Source organism: Ambystoma mexicanum, chromosome 11, assembly GCF_040938575.1.
Source record: "Ambystoma mexicanum isolate Mex_15411 chromosome 11, UKY_AmexF1_1, whole genome shotgun sequence".
NCBI classification, from domain to species: domain Eukaryota; kingdom Metazoa; phylum Chordata; class Amphibia; order Caudata; family Ambystomatidae; genus Ambystoma; species Ambystoma mexicanum.
The window spans coordinates 194,292,622-194,309,192 of NC_090934.1; the positions used below are offsets into that span (position 1 = coordinate 194,292,622).

General features: G+C 45.1%; 1 protein-coding gene across 2 annotated transcripts in view; it reads left to right on the forward strand.

Moving 5' to 3' along the window:
• The window catches only part of CNKSR1 (connector enhancer of kinase suppressor of Ras 1), a 415,561-nt gene that overhangs the window by 87,256 nt on the left and 311,734 nt on the right, over positions 1 to 16,571 (forward strand). The window lies entirely within an intron of this gene.

Here is a 16,571-nt window from a genome sequence, read left to right on the forward strand (position 1 = left end):
AAGACAGCTGTTAGTAGCTTGATGGATGGTGGCGTTTTTTGTTCTGTTTGTTCTGAAAATTATATGATATGATATAGGTTATTTATAATTAGCTTAACACCCAGAGGTTTCTAAGCACAGACCCGGGGATTGAACCTGTGTTGCTGTGTCATCTTGTTTCCAAGGCAAGCGCGTTGTTCGCCATCTTGATTCACAGCTTCTGGGTAGGTATGTGCGTGTTGTATGTGGCACATTTTCTCTACGAGTTTTGATTTTGAACATTTCCTTTTGTGTGTTGGCCTCTGTTATGATTATCTCTGCGTAGTGTAGTATCATGGCTTTTATGACTGCTGCTTGTTTGTTGTTGGTATTTGCCTCGGTTTGTGCACTCTTGTTTCATGGAAGTAAATTATTTCATGGTAATTAACTTTACTGAAATTACCTTGTGGCCGTAAAACGGTTGGGTATATTTTGAGGAGTAAAGGAATGGCCCTCCATTAAAAGAAATTGCCACAAGGTAATTTCTGCACAAAGGGTCTCATTACAAGTTTGGTAGTAAATCTGCCGAAATACTACCAAATGGATTTACTGTTACTGCCACTTGGTCCAGCGGAATTATCACCGGATTACAAGTGGATGTAGGTGTTGTTAGTCCCCATTTATTGGAGTCCATATGACTCAATTGGGGAATTAAGTGGAATTGCCACCAGCGCCAATTCCACCAGTTTGGCTGTTTTTTGGCAGTAAGGCAGAGGAAATATCTGCAGCATTCTGCTGGAGGTTTTTCTTCCGCCTTACCTCCAAACCCATAGTTTGGCAGTGCGGTAATGCAGTGGCAACTCCATTACCACTATTTCTGGCCACACAGCCAGACTCTTAATGAGGCCCAAAGCAATTTACTTCAATAACATAGAACCCCTTTGTTGGCCTGGTTGTAATACAATTTTTTCAAGCTTGCTGTAATTTCCGATTAGTTTTCTTGAGTGCTCAGCCTTGCATGGTGGACCATCATGGTGCTGCTTTTGTTTTGATGGGTTTAACTGTTTAGGGGTGTCGGTGTAACTAAGGTTTTTTCATCATCCAATCATGGAGTTCTTTTGCACAAGCATGAGGGACATTTATTCACGATGTCTGACTTGGAATTCTCCATTCTGTGCACCAGTTTATCTAGGTTAAGGTTATTCCAGTTCCTTTGGTAAGTTTCTGTGTGTTGTCGCTGTGTGGGAGGTGATAGTGGTGTAAGTCCTTCCCTGCAGAAAATTTCATCCAGTGCATGTCCGACCATGTGAGTGGCTCTGTTGACCATTTGTTTGAGTTGGGGGCTTGCCAGGTAAGCATTGAGGGAATTGGTGTGAACTGGTGTGAAAGTCTGTATGCGTTCTCACGTCTGTAGGTTCCCTTCTCTAATCTCCCTTAGCTCGCCTCCAGCAGTCATTGGCGTTTTCTTTCGAAGTTGCTTCTACGCTACTTCTCTTCGAAGCTGCTCTTATGCTCCTGGATGGAGATGCTTAACTGCAGAATTTCAGAGTTGTATGCTCTTGGCCCTGGCCCTGTTCCAGCGTCTGGTTGAAGTCTATGGATAGTGGCAGCACAGTGCATTTCATTGTGCTGTGCATCTGGCATACAGGGAGTGTGGAGGTGGGTGCCCAGGTGGCTGCTGAGTTTGGAGTCCTTGCTAGATTTAGTTTGCGACACTCTTATCTTTTACGGTCTTGTTCTGCTTACTATTTTCGACTGATTTCCTGCTGTGACATTGCTACATGATTTATTTCTATCTCCCTCTGGCTTCTTTTTCTTAGATAAGAAGCTTCTTATCAAGTGCCTATTTAAGGCTGTGGAGAGCACATTCCGTTGTTATACCTTCTTGGGAGATGGTGGTGACAAGTCAGGCTACCATGTATGAAACTTGTATCCCTAATGGGAGTAGGGTCTCAGTGGTTGCCGCAGCTATTGCTCGCAGGAGGAGACCTCTCCATGAGACTAAAATTAGTCTACCTGAGGTTGACATTGGAGGAGCACAAATCTAGGAGGGTGTTAAGCAGGGAGAACCTAGTCCTTTATCGGAAGGGCCCTCTACTTGCCAGGTCGGCAGTACTGAGCTGTTAGCCTCACCTATGCCTACTCCTTCATTACTTGGATCCACTTATGAGGTGTCTACCTACCCTGTGGAAACTATGGGCTTAATAGGCGAACAATCTGCCCAGACGGAACAGTTTAGTTGCTCCCATTGGCAGTTGGTCAGAGAAGGAATTGCTGCAGACCTTTTCCAGTGCAGTCATTTTTATGATTTTGGTCTATGGTTGGACTTAGTGGACAAAGCTGTGTTACTGGTGCGTCCTGTCATGGTGGAGATTTCATGTCAAACTGATTTACCAGTGAATGTTGAGACACTGGTCTGCCCTGTTATGATGGACAATTTGTGTCAAACGGACCCTCTAGTGAATGCTGAGACTGCTAATACGGACTGTCTGCTTTCTCAGCAGAAACTCTACACTAGGCCTGAAGATAAAGGTACTCAGACTTTGCTGCTGGAATCGAATACTGATAAGCTTTGAAACCTAAATCTGTGACGCAACACTGCTCCATCCCTAACACAGCTTCTGCGGCAAGCGTTGTGGTTGGGCAACCCTTTGTTGGGCAAGCTACAGCCAACGCAGAACGAGGCTCAGCTACACCGTGTGCTGACTCCTGGGTGTGTACCAAGTCTAATCCCAGCCCTTTTAGGTCTGCACGTCTCAGTAAATCACAGATGCCTGTGATTGCACATACGTCTTTCTGAAAGCTGGCACTGGACCTAAGGAATCTTATTATCACCAATGTTATGCCATCCATGAGGCCTCAACCTAGAGAAGCCCTTAGGAATAAGGTCTTGGCATGGCTGCAACAACAAACCGGACCAGTGATTGTTAGAAGTCTAGATCTGAAGGTACTGAGAAGGATTAAGGTAGATTAATGGTATACATAGGCTGATGGGGATTGAATAATTATTGGTTGTGGTCTTAGTACCCTTCCAGTTTTTTTTAGCAAACTGCAACAACTTCTCCAACATGCCATCTGATCTCAAGTTGATAGTGGGCCATGGATAACCGTCTTTCTCTTTTCTGCTGTTTTAAGATTGTTTGTTTTACTGCTTGTTTTTTTTGTCTTTGTGCGCACTGAGGGCCATGGGCGTGTTGCGCGATATAAGAAATAATAATAATTGTCTGTTTCATTCTCTACTGTGAAGGATCCTACGGATCCCTCAACAAAACCCTGCCTAAAGTCTCCTCCCTGGTGGCCAGGGCCAGGCAGACCCTTCCTGATCCTGACCTTTGGGGGTGGTGTACTGTGAGAGCATCACCTGGGAAGAGACAGGGCCCAGGATGCTGAGGAGATCCAGTGGGATTAGATGCAGTATTTGTCCACTGAAAGGAGGTGCCTTTCTGGGTTGCAAAAACAGGTGATGGCATATTGCTATTATAGTGTCGGTGTATCACATGTAAGATCTGTGACTTTGGGTAAAAGCTCTGTTAAATCTTAGCAAACCTTGTCAATAGAAGGATCTTTTAAGAATAAATACCCTCCTTACTCCCGAAGGTATAATATAAAAGTATCTAGAGAAAATGCTCTAAACCCCAAAGTACTCCTCTCTAACAACCAATCCTAACAGTACATCTTTACTGATTTTAAGGGAAATAAATATACCATTTAAAAATAGCTCAATTGTTGAATAAACAAAGTCTACTAATAGGGACTACAAGTCCAATAATCCCAGAAGTACTGGGAAAAGGAGGAGGGCTGAAGAGGCATGCTGTAGCTGTAGCCGAGCAATTAAGACTAGCAGCCCACATCTGAAGGAACCAGGAAGAATACAAGGCACCCTCGGTGCAGGCAATTGGAAGGCGCTGGATATGTGATGGCACTGCGAGCTGTATCAGAGGTTAGAAGGCACGTGACTGGCAAACCAAGCAGAAGTGGGAGAACAAGAGGGATGCTGGAACGTCGAGACAGCAGATTTTACCTGCTTGTTCTGATAGGGTCCTTTTCCCCCAAACTCTGAAGTGCAGAGGCTGTGCAGCGGAAGACGTGCAGGAGAGCCATCTTTCTCCATGTGAGCCTGATTGCCGAACTGCGGACATGCAGGAGACAGAGGCAAGAAGCAGTTATCAAGCCGTGGGTCTCAGAAGTGAAAGGAGCTACTAAACCGTGTAGCAGGACCAGAGACACCTTTTCAGGAGAAAGTTGTGGGTCCCCAGCAAGCCAGAAGCAGTAGAAGTTGTGGCAGAAGTCGGCAAAGCAGTGCAACCCACAGAGCAAGTATCTAACAAGCCGGTGAGTGAAGCAGGGCAAGTGAAGCAGTATTAAAAAACATTGTGCGAGCGGTGTCGGCAACAGTATCCAGCTCCCTGTTCACTTGCTTAAGACTTTAAGGGAGTAGAAGTTGTTAGTTGAATCTGAAATACCATGCACAATGGAAATGTAGCACATATAACGTGAAAGGTCTTTTACTCCCGTGAGAAGTTAACGTTACTAGAATCCATTGTTCCATTATCCAAAGACTGTTTCTGCTTGAAGGAGTGGTTGCGTGTCCGTAATTAAGGAGAGGAAACGCTGCTAAGACCATTGCCGAATATCTAACCTTGATCATAAAAGAGTTACAATTTTTAACTTGTGAAAACTATATCGGAGAATGGTTGCATGTGCTTTATTCTGGTTTTCAAAGAAAGACTGAATTGTATATATACATGGCATACTTTTCATTTAAAGAAATTCACGTGTATAACAGTTGAAGAAGAAAGTGAGCATTACCCAAGCCAACAGTCTCCCCATAGTCACACTGAAACCAACCTTTCCCAGAATTAAAAAGCCATCTAACTGTACCGTGAAGTGGATAGGTTTATTGGTCTAAGATATAAGTGTGCAAGTAAGAAGCTAAGAGAATGACACCAAGGCTTCTGTGTAATTAATTGGACTGATAACTGGCAGAATGATTCCGGTGAAGTTGGAGGAAGGGAAAGTGGCTACTTGTAAATACTGTTTTGAAGTTGACACACATTGTAGTGCCAGAGACTGTGCAAGACAGAGAGAAATGAGTCTCGAAGGCAAACCCAGGTTCTTATTGCAGCAGACAGACAAGAGAGGCAAAGAGGCTGCCCCTTTTGAAGATTTATTCAGAGGAAGAGTGACTTGTCTACTTAAAGTTGTTTAAGTATACGTTGTCGAAGCCTGTCTAAAAGTACAAATCACTGAAGCTGTGCTAGTAGTCCAAAGTACTGAAGCTGTGGTGGTCTATTTGGTTGTCAGTGGATGCAATATTGTAGTAGTCCAAATAAAGGACTACTGTGACACAACGGTTACTGTTCTCATAGTGAATGAAGTAGAAATGATGTTGTTAAAGTTGAAGCAGCATCACTAAGAAGTCCTCCTGACAAATATACCATTGTGAAGCCCAAAACTGGAACCAAGAGAATATAAACCGTTAACCAAGAACTGTGTATCACTGGTAGTTGTGGATATTGCATTTCTTTTGAACTGTGGCAAGCCTTCTTGAGGAAGGTGACTAAGCATTGTGACTGGTATTACTACTGATGCTAATTGGAGAAAGTGGAAAGTAAATATTTCAACAAGAGGAGATTTTCTAGTGCGACTTTGGTTTTAAAACTTTTACATTGACTTTGAACTATCAAGAACCGATTTGAGACATTTCTGACTTTGAAGACATTAGAAGGTTATTCAGAAACTGTGAATGTTGTTCATGTGATGTTACATTGCCATATATTTTCTTTATTTGTTGCTTAGTGTGAGGGCCATTTATCCTCTCTTAGTGTTTTCCCTTAGCTTTGGTTAGGCAGGGAAATGCTCATCCGAGAAGGGGTAGTGAGGCATTTTTGAATATATTTACTTTAGGAATATAATGCATATGATAACAAATCATCAAGCAGTTGTCTGCTTACTAACTCCTCACACTTCTCTGAACCAGATGTTTATAGTCTCCTACTACTATGAGGTTCTTGGGTTCCACTACTAGGTTGGCTACCGTGACTCTCTACGAAGCTGGAATTGTAGGTGGGTGGGCTGTATAGAAGTAGGAAAATGAAGTTCATTTGGTCACTGAGTGTGAGGTTGATGAGAAGCCATTCGCAGTCTTGGTTGTGCAGCAGTAGTACGATTAGACGATGGGGTAATTTTAGTGAGGCAATGAAAGACCACCCTGTTTCCCACCCCTTTTCGCTTTGCTTGAATGTATTTATTTTATTGGCCATTTGTTGCTTATACAATTAGCAAAACATGTTTCAAAGCGCCCACAGGACAACAGGGTGGGGACAGGGGAAGGTAAACAATGAATTACAACAATGATAAATAATTGAATTAATAGTACAAAAAATGAGGCTAAAAAGGAGGGCAGGTGATCCTACTATGTCTTGAGTGTTCAGAACGTGTATGTGCAGAGGTGATAAGGGTAGATGATAGGTGCTGTGGTGCTCATGGAGACGAGCTAAGGTTGAAGTGCTAAGAGGAGTGAATGTAACTGCAACCACCCGTGAGGGTGAACATATGTAGGTCCAGTAGAAAGGCAGCGGCTGTGATGAGGGATGTGTTGGGTCAGGGGCGCGGGGAAACATAAGGGCCCTGCACATCTGTCATGCTACTGTATGGTTAGCAAGGAAGAGAGGAGGAGAAGGAAGATGTGAAGAGAAAGGTCTTGAGGGTTTTTCGGAACTTAAGGAGGTCATGCTCAAGACGCATAGGTAGAGGTAGGCAATTCCACAGGAGGGAGCATGCAGAGGAAAGTGAACGACCCCCATCTCTCCGTTTAGAAAACCGCTTAACATGCAGAAAGTTGGTGCCAGAGGAATGCAGGAGTCTAAAGGGGAGTATTTGTTCAGGAAGCTTAGAAATAGAGAAGTCCCTGGCCCCAGATAGCCTGGTGGATGAAACAAAGGGATTTGAATTTGATCAGAGCTGTGACCGGTAGCCAAAGAAGGTATTGTAGGGCAGGATGTAAGCGGTCCCCAGGCTTGAGGTCAAGGATAAGTCTTGCTGCCCTATTCTGGATTAGCTGGGCAGGTCGCAGGGTAGACAAAGAAAGATTAAGGCATTTGCAGTAGTCTAGCCTGGAGAGAACCAGAGCATGGGTATCATTGAGTATTTGGTGGAAGGTGATGAAGGGTAGAGTTCCTTAGAGAAGGAAGAGCTGAAAGTGAGACTTCTTCACAATGTCCGGAGTATGAAGGATGAAGGAAAGGGGGGAGATGAAGATGACTCCGAGATTCCTTCCTTTAGTGGAGGGGAGCCCATGGAGGAAGGTCAGCGTGCAGGGAAGAAGTAGGGTGCAGGGGATCCAATGGGGAGAATCTCAGTTTTGCTGCCATTGAGGCAGAAGTCATTAGCAGTGCACCAGGCCTGAATGGCAGAAAGGCAGTCGGGGATGAAGGAGGGTGCAAGCGAGTCAGTGGGAAGTTTAAAGAAGAGTTGTGTGTCGTCAGCGTAGCATGGAAGTTGGGGGAGAAGGAGGAAATGAGGCAAGCCAGCAGAGAGAGGTATATGGTAAAGAGCCAAGGCGAGAGAATGATTTTAAAATCGTCAAGGATGGCTTTGTGAGACAATTCTTGCAGTTTCCTTATAGCGATTTGTCTATAAGGAATAGTAAGTTGGTAAATCCTTTGCTGAGGCTCTAATGTATGTACATTTTGTTCTTTGCCATTTATTACACATTTGTCAGGTTGCCCTGTAACTGCTCTCTTTCGTTGATGTCTTAATGTTTGGCTTGTGGTGTGCTGGGAAGGAGTTTGTGGTCCTGGTGTCGGGATATTGTGGGTTGTGGTGAGGCCTGTGGTCATCTGCTTGGCCTCGTTCTGTGTGGTATCAGTCGGTCAGTCGATTTGTCTTGCCTTATTGTCTGCGAGGACTCTCGTGCTCCTAGTGTGGTCTTTTCATTTTATTGTTTTGAAGGTGTGAGGAGTCAGTAATGCGAGGCTGACAACTGCTTGTGTTTTCATTCAAATTAAACTTTTTATCAAAAGTAAAAAGTGCAAATTAAACCTCGCTAAACCTACTGTATCGGGGAATTCCCTCCCTAATCTAAAGTCTAAGGGATTAACGCTGAGCATCCACAAAACTGGCCCTCGCACTAAACAGTAAAACATTCAAGATAACACATGAACATAAATAAAAGGAAAACCATCAGCCAATGACTTGACTTGAATGACCTTCACCTGTCCCAGGTAGACCCTTTACCCAGGATTACTCAGTCACTTTCTCCCAGATATTCAAAAGGAAAGTCTAGTCTTGAACCAGTTCCAAAAGGAAATAAAAGTTCACCAAACAAATTCCCACTGGTAACAGTTCTCCAGCCTTCGGTTGAAAGGTTCTCCTTCTGATTTCAGCTAAGAAAAACAGCACCAATGATAATCCTAGATATCCTTCTTCCAGGATAGGTTTTCCAAAGTTTATTCAACAAGAGACATCTTCTACTTTGACAAATTCCTTGGTATTCTTGACCTCAGCATTGTCTTTAGCATACTTGTCAGGATGCGTCTACTTACTGTGTTGTTTTCCTCTTGACAACCCCCTTTTACCAATGTTACTGTGAGAAACGGCTCCTTTGCTCCACAGTCTACTACGAACTGACCGCAGTATCCAACCACAGTTCATTTGTGTCTACCCCAACTTGATACTCTAAAGTTATAAGGTGTTTGAAGACAAGACTCTCGACATCCACAGATAGGTAAGGCACTATTTCTTCCTGGGCTATGAGAATAGGGCAGCCCCTTTGCCTCTTCTGCCTATCTTATTATCACCAATGTAATCCATCTGCTTACAGACTGCTTCTATTTTAACTCCAACAGTCTCAGCCTTACATATTGTTGACCCAATCTTCTTACAAGCACCCAGCTCCCTTCCTGAGCTTCATTTACACCTTCATAGTTCCGACGCTACCCTTAAGCTGTATTGCCACACTTCGAGCTTGGGATAACCATGTCACGCTTGTATCAGAGGATACGGGAACTTTTACAGCTTCTACACTCTCAAAATGTGGGTGAATAGTTCTTAACAGAGCTGGTTTTACTATATGAAGGATTTGCCTACTGGCTTGGGCAGTGCTTGCTCTTCTCATCAGTTTAACAACGTCTATCTTCTAAGAATACTTGTCCTGTATTTTACAAGTGTCTTTCTTCAATACAAAAACCGATTTAGGTACACGCGACCACTTTGAAGAAAGATTTTCAACGTTAGACTGGTAGGTGCAAAATTGTATTCCCCTTTATTGTCATAGAGTTACACTCTGACTGCAATCAGGATTCACAATTGTTCGCACGCGACCTTGCTTTGATGAAATATACCTGGTAACCAATTGTGAAAGTCCGCTTTAGGTTTCTGAGTGATCTGGAAAAATGTTCTCCTACTTAAGTGGAGAAACTCGACCACTCCAATAATGTTTCAACAATGGAAATGAAAGACTTATTTTGTACGCAAACACTTTGATTTGCATTTGAGTTATGCGTGATAAATTCTCATTGTTAGCCGACCTCTTCACAGTAATGAACAACCTTTCCTCGCTTCCACGCTTACGCAAGATATTATTAAGCTGGTAACCGTTCCTGTCAAGCTTTTCAAAGTGAACCTGCATACAGAGCTTCACTCACCACTATCAGGAACTCTATGCTTGCAGGTTGCTTCCACTTCCCGACTTCTTCGGGCTCTGCTACTACTTTAGGCACTCTTGGGACCCACGCCCCTCGGCAGCACAGGTGTCTTCGGTCCAGCCTTAACCACAAGGAGTCTCCTTCACTACTCTCACTTGGCTTGCCTCAGTACACAGGCCTCAGGTTGCAGCACGGTCTTGGCTCTGCATTCAGTCATTAGGCCCACCTGGGAAGAATTTCTGCTTCGACACGTCTCTCTCAGTACAGCCACAACACAGCAGTTTGTGAACACAGGACTCTCTCAGCACTTGCAGGTGAAATCTGCTTTCCTCTTGCCCCAGTGTCCAATCTTCCTCATGAACTGACCAACCTCATGCCCTTCTACTACTACTGCCAGCCTTCTGGTTCCTGCTCCAGCTCCATTCTTCTTCCCCCTCCTGCTGCAGACTTTTAAGCTCCTTAGGCGGTGCAGGCCCTTATTATTAATTGCCTGGCTGTGCCCTTCAAGTCTGCATACTTCTGCAGCCCTCTTCTTTGTGTCAGTCCCTATGGCATTATGGGACATGTAGTTTACTTTAGTCATGTTTTTCCACTTCTTTTATAGACGTCAGGGTAGATTTAATTCCCTTAGCCTTTTCATAAGATGGTTTGTCAGTTTAAACTTATTAGAGGAAGAGGATGTAGATAAAGCAACATTTCCAGTATTTCTAGAAAGGCACCTTAGGTATTTAGGAGAGCAGTTAATGTTAGGAATAAAAATAATTGGTAATTGGTAATAGGTTTTGATGTTACAAACCTAGAATGTACCATCTCCGCATTGGCAGGAGGGTGAGGGATGTTAAAATGGCAATAAGCCATAATGTCTCATCCCACAGACTCTCCTTGCTACTCTAGGCTGTGTCTCCACCCAGGTGATCATCCTGCAGTGCACAACCCCATGGTTGGGATCAGGAAGTGGCTGTCCTCTGCTGGGAGGAGACTTTAGGCAGCGCTTTGGTGAGGGATCTGCAGGATTCTTCACAGTTGGCAGTGTTCTCTTGTAACATTTCGTTCTGCGGCACTTTCTATTGCATTCTGGGCTATGTGAGGTTCTCTGATTTGTTACGCCCTATTTGGTGGGGGTGCACTGTATTGTGTTCCTGTGGTTCTTTCCCATGACCAGGTCACTGTAGGCTGGGAGCGTTCCTAGGTATTGAGCGAAGTAGAGTTTTGGGTCTTGTTCTTGCAACAACGAAAAGTTTCTCTTCAATGAGAGAATATTGGAGTTCTGTGGTGTTGTGAAATTGAAGATCATTTCTGCATTGTATCTGTTTTATTTGTCGCTCTATTTCCCCTTTTTTTTTGACAGTGGGAGTCTGGTAAAAATACCTGGCATGCTAGAATCTGGTTGCTTAGGAGGGGTTTTGTGTAAGCTAATATCTGGGATGGAAGAAGACATTTAGCAAAAAAGCAAAGGACTCTGTCTCGGTCACCTGGATGTAGATCAGTGTGCTACATTGTGGCACCTAGCTGGAGGACACATGGCCAAGTGATGCAACATGCTCGTCTGGGGTCCACCTATACAGAAAACTGTATCGACAACACTATATACTTGCTTGGTGGTCCCCGTTTGAGAAACCCCCCTGTGGAACACAGTATAGAAAGGTGCAATGTGCTTGGTTGGAGCACACCTAGATCGGCGGTCTGCAACCTTTTGGCTCTCCAGATGTTTTGGACCACCGCTCCTATTACCACTCACCTTCTATGTTAAAGATGAGGGATCATGGGAGTCGAAGTCCAAAACATCTGGCGAGCCACAGGTTGCAGATACCTGACCTAGATGGATACCAGAATTTAGATGAGTGCAGCAGGCTTATATCTGGGAACGTTTAGAAGAAAACTATCTAGAGCAGTGTCGGGCACTTTTTTCTGAGGTGCATAGATGGGGACCACAATGTGGAACAGCGCAATGTGCTTATGTTTGGGGGTAGGACTCTGTATAGGATAGTGCAATGCATTTATGTCTGAGAACCCCCGGAAGCAATGGACAATTGTCTGGGACCCCTAACTGGAGAACACAATCTAGAGCACTGCCAAATGTTAATGCCTGAAAACACCTATAAGGGGGACCGAATATATAGCAGTGCAATGCACTTATGTCTTGGAGCATCTAGATGCAGAATGCAATGTTTCTATTTCTGGAAACACCTAGACGTGGACTACAATGTGCAACAGTGCAATGCACCTTCTTCTGGGAACACCTAGAAATGGGACACAATATAGAACAATGCACTGTGTTTATATCTGAACTCCTGGAAGCAGGACACAACATGGAACAGTAGAGCATGCTTAGATCTGAACTCCTAGAAGCGGGACACAACATGGAACGGTGGAATGTGCTTAGGCCAGTGACTCCTAGAAGCTGGACACAACATGGAACGGTGGAATGTGCTTAGGTCTGAACTCCTAGAAGCGGGACACAACATGGAACGGTGGAATGTGCTTAGGTCTGAACTCCTAGAAGCGGGACACAACATGGAACGGTGGAATGTGCTTAGGTCTGAACTCCTAGAAGCGGGACACAACATGGAACAGTGGAATGAGCTTAAGTCAGTGACTCCTAGAAGAGGGACGCAACATGGAACGGTGGAATGTGCTTAGGTCAGTGACTCCTAGAAGAGGGACGCAACATGGAACTGTGGAATGTGCTTAGGTCTGTAAACACCTAGAATCAGAACACAATATAGAACAGTGCAAAAAAAGTGTCCTGTGGGATTGGAAATATTTGCACAGACCTGTGAAGATTCCAGTCACATGATTGGTGGAGAAACTCGAGAACACAAACCTGGAAATGTTGTCATTATTTCCAAAGCGGCCCTTACGGCTTGGGCTCTCAGGTACCAGCTTACCCACGTTTAGATGAAAAGTCGAGCGCTGGGCCATTTGCAGTCCGCATGCCCTTATTCAAATTGGTGATATAAGCAGTGCTGGAAATGGAAATTATTTACTGCGGGATCATATCAACGACGGGGAAGAGGGGCGGGCAGGTGTTTGATTCTTCTCAGCACCCCCCCTACACAAATAAAAATGTGCCTTTCAGGACAGGTTATTCATCAACCCCCTGGAAAATAGGTAATGGGGGAGATTTTCGTTTCCTGTAATGTTGCGAGCAAAGTGTAAACGGTGCACACATTTTAAACCTAAAAATACAGTCAATTCTTTATTTTAGTTTATAGTGAAACAGGCACGTGTGGTCAACATGTGGGTTAATGCGCCAACTGCAGCGAGCTCAAAGTCTCAGGCCGGTGCAAGTCCTCCATATGGCAGAGGTATTCAAATTGTGGGGCATGACCGACGGGGATGTGTGGGGGGGGGCCACAGCCTCGTTCCCGGGGGGCGCAAGACCACAGCCTGAAATGGGGGGCTGCAGGGGGGGGGGCATTATTTTTTTTTTTAAATGTCTCTTCTATTGTTTTTTTTTTATAAAGGGAGGAAAGAAAAAGCAGGGCAGGCAGGACTCTGGACAGGGGCGGTTCGTCCATAATGGGCGAGGGGGCATCAACCCAGTGGCCCTCTCACCCATTATGGAGGAGCCAGCGCAGTGAAACACTGAGCGCTCCCTCAGCTGCTTTTTTCAGCTGAGGGAGCTCACCTGGGTTCGCTGAATGTAATAAAGTGCGACACAGATTGAGGTGGATGTAACGGCCCCCGGAGGCTGGAGCAGTCGGGGAGGGAATGAGCAATTTGTTCCGTAGTGGAACGAAAGGACAAGCGTTCTGTGTTCAGGTGGAACGGAACGCACGTGAAAATAGCATATGATATATAACATCTCCTTATCTATGGAAACAGAAAAACAAGGGGAAGGGGGGGGGGGAAACAGTGCGAGAGGAAATGCAGGGTGGGAGGGGTGAACGGATGTTGATCAATAATAAACGAAATCATTGTTGAAGTTCTGGATGATGATCCGGTTCCTTCTCGACAAGCTTCTGGCTGAGGATCTCTCTTTGTTGGGACGGTGTTCGCTGTGCCAGCTTGTGCCAATGTGTGAGTCTGTGGACGTACTGGGTCCGTTGGTATCGGTGGTTGTTTTTTTCACATCTTCTCTTGACCTAGTATCAATGTGGTTGTTTTTGGAAGTGCTAGGTCTGTGGTTGTCATTCGTTATTTTCACGAGATCGTCGTGGGACCATGTCTTTCCATCCTCTAAAGTGGCAGACTTTCCGTGGCAGTGTGTGACTCTTTGTGGGGATCTGAATTTCGATTCACCCTTGAGTAATTTCTTGGGTTCTCTGACACAGACCCAGTCACCTTCCTGTAGTGTCATTTGTCTAGTTGCATTCTTATGGTCATAGTAATGTTTGTACTTCCTTTGTTTCTCTTTTACATTTCTATGTATTTGTTCCATGTCCATCTTCTGTTCTGTGTTTATTCTTGCTTCGCCAGTATCTAAGAAAATCCATGCTGGTCTCAGTTGGTTGGTTGCTGTTCTTCCACGCATCAAGGTGAAAGGTTCTGAGTTGGTGGTGGAATGCGGCGCTGTTCTATATGCGAGCAGAGCCTCCTTGAGGGTTCCTCTCCATGGCATACCATTGGCTGTGGCTATTTGGATGACACTTTTTATTAGTCTGTTCATTCTTTCCACCAATCCATTGGACATAGGGTGGTAGAGTGATGTGGTGATGTGGTTGATGCATTTCTTTGCAAGGAATTCGCGAAATTCTAACGAAGTGAACTGGGACCCATTGTCTGACACTATGTCTCTGGGGTCACCTTCCTTGTTGAATATTTCTGTTAAGAAGTTGATTACTTTTTTCGTGGTTGCACTGGTTTCTACCACACCCCATTCAGTCCATTTGGAAGTATAGTGCACGATCACGATGATGAATATTTTTTCAGATTCCAGATTTTCAAAAGGACCCATGATGTCTATGGCCAGTTTTCACCATACCTGTTTGGGGATTTCTACCGGCTGAAGTGGTGTTTTTCTTAAGGTTTTTGATTTGTCGCTGGAAGCGCAGGCACTGCAGTTTTTTACTGTTTCTTCTGCTTCTTTCCACATGTTGGGCCACCAGTAGTTAGCCCTTATCCTGTTCTTTGTGAGACTTCTTCCCAGATGTCCTTCATGGGCTAGCTCAAGTAGTTTCTTTCTGAGTGCTACGCCTGGAATTATTCTGTTACCTCTCAAGATATGATTGTCATAAATGGATATTTCGTTTTTGAATGGGGTGAATTTTGCCAAGCCTTGTCCGATATCTTCCCAGTCGTTCATTACGGCTCTTCTGATTTCTTGTTGTTCCGTGTCGGCTTTGGTGATGCGTGTCCACTCATTGGAGGGAATAGTAGAATGGATGGTGGCTATGATGTCTTCGTCTTGAATTTCATTTTCGGTGTCAGTTTTGTCTTGATTGGTGGTTAGTCTGGAGAGGCAATCTGCTACTTGGTTTAGTGGGCCCGGATTGTAGAGAACCTGAAGATTGTATTGCATCACATCCAGGAACCAGCGTCTTATTCTAGGGGATATTAGATGTGGTGTTTTGGATTGTAGGATGTTGACAAGAGGTTTGTACCTCTTTGCCTGGATCAGGTACCTGGAGTTTGCCGGGTGGCCTGCCGGACGGCCCCCTCCCCACAGATGGCAAGACTGGGGCGATGGGGGGGCGGCGGCAAGAGGGGAAAAACTGTCAGACCGTTGTTGCTGCCGGAGGCAGGCTGGGGCACGGTATTGAAGCTCCGGGGGCCGGGTGTCACGGGAAGAGGAGCCTCGTCGCCAAATGTAATAAAGTGCGACACAGATTGAGGTGGATGTGAGCTTTATTTAACGGCCCCCGGAGGCTGGAGCAGTCGGGGAGGGAATGAGCAATTCGTTCCGTAGTGGAACGAAAGGACAAGCGTTCTGTGTTCAGGTGGAACGGAACGCACGTGAAAATAGCATATGATATATAACACTGAACTGTAAGAGGAGCACTTTTTCCCTTTGACAGTTCAGTTCCCCAGCCGCACATGCTCAATCAGCCATGCAATGCTGAGTGTGTTTTGCTTCACCAGCCTTGCATTGTACATTGAAAATACTGGGTGGAGAACAGCTGATCTGCATGTGCAAGGAGGAGCTCCTGCACCTCCTCGTACATATAGACGCAGCAGGCTGGAGCGGTGCGTTTCAGCACCCACACTCTGGCCCCTCCACGCATGTGCAGGAATCGGAAACTTCTTGCTTCCCGATTCTTGTTCGTGATGCAGGAGCTGAAGCACTGGGGAGGAAACTTTAGGACCGGGGCTGAAGGTAAGTTCATTAATTTGTTATTTAAATATGTGTATGGATGCGTGTATGCTTGTGCTATGAGTGAGTGTATAGTGACAGGTGCTCGTGTGAATGATAGAGTGCTTGCTGTGTGAATGTGTGTGTTGGTACGTGGAGCTGGTTTTGGCGAGTGACCTGGGGGGAGGGTTGTACAACAGAGGCATTTTTAAAATGCTTTTGTTGCACAATCCCCCTCTCCACTCGCCTGCAGCACCGTGATTAGTAGAATGCTGTAGTCTGAACACACCTCCCACAGCTTCCTGCACTAGGTACCCTGCAAATGCCTTAACGTGTCCCTGCATATTTAAAAGAGCAGCACTTTGTCAGGTGTGAATGGAAGCAGGTCTCCGTAAATTAGCGTGAATATTTGGGTGATCTGGGCTGATGGCGGCTTCTGCATCTGAAAGACCCCCTGAACTTGTCTTTCCTCAAGACAATTGGTCACAAAATAAAGCACTTGCCTCCTGTTTAAACTCTGCTCCCCCCCCCTCCCCCTGAATTCCGATACTTGCTGGGGTCCCTTCAGAATGAGGAATGTAAAGCTACACACACTTTTTTACTTTAAGTGTTTCTACACGGATTCAAAAACGGTCTCGGATCCCTTCTTCTCCGCTCAATTATAAGTGTGTGATCTTGGGCAAATCCTGTTTCCTTTACCTACCAACAGTTTAAGAATGTAGAAGCGATTC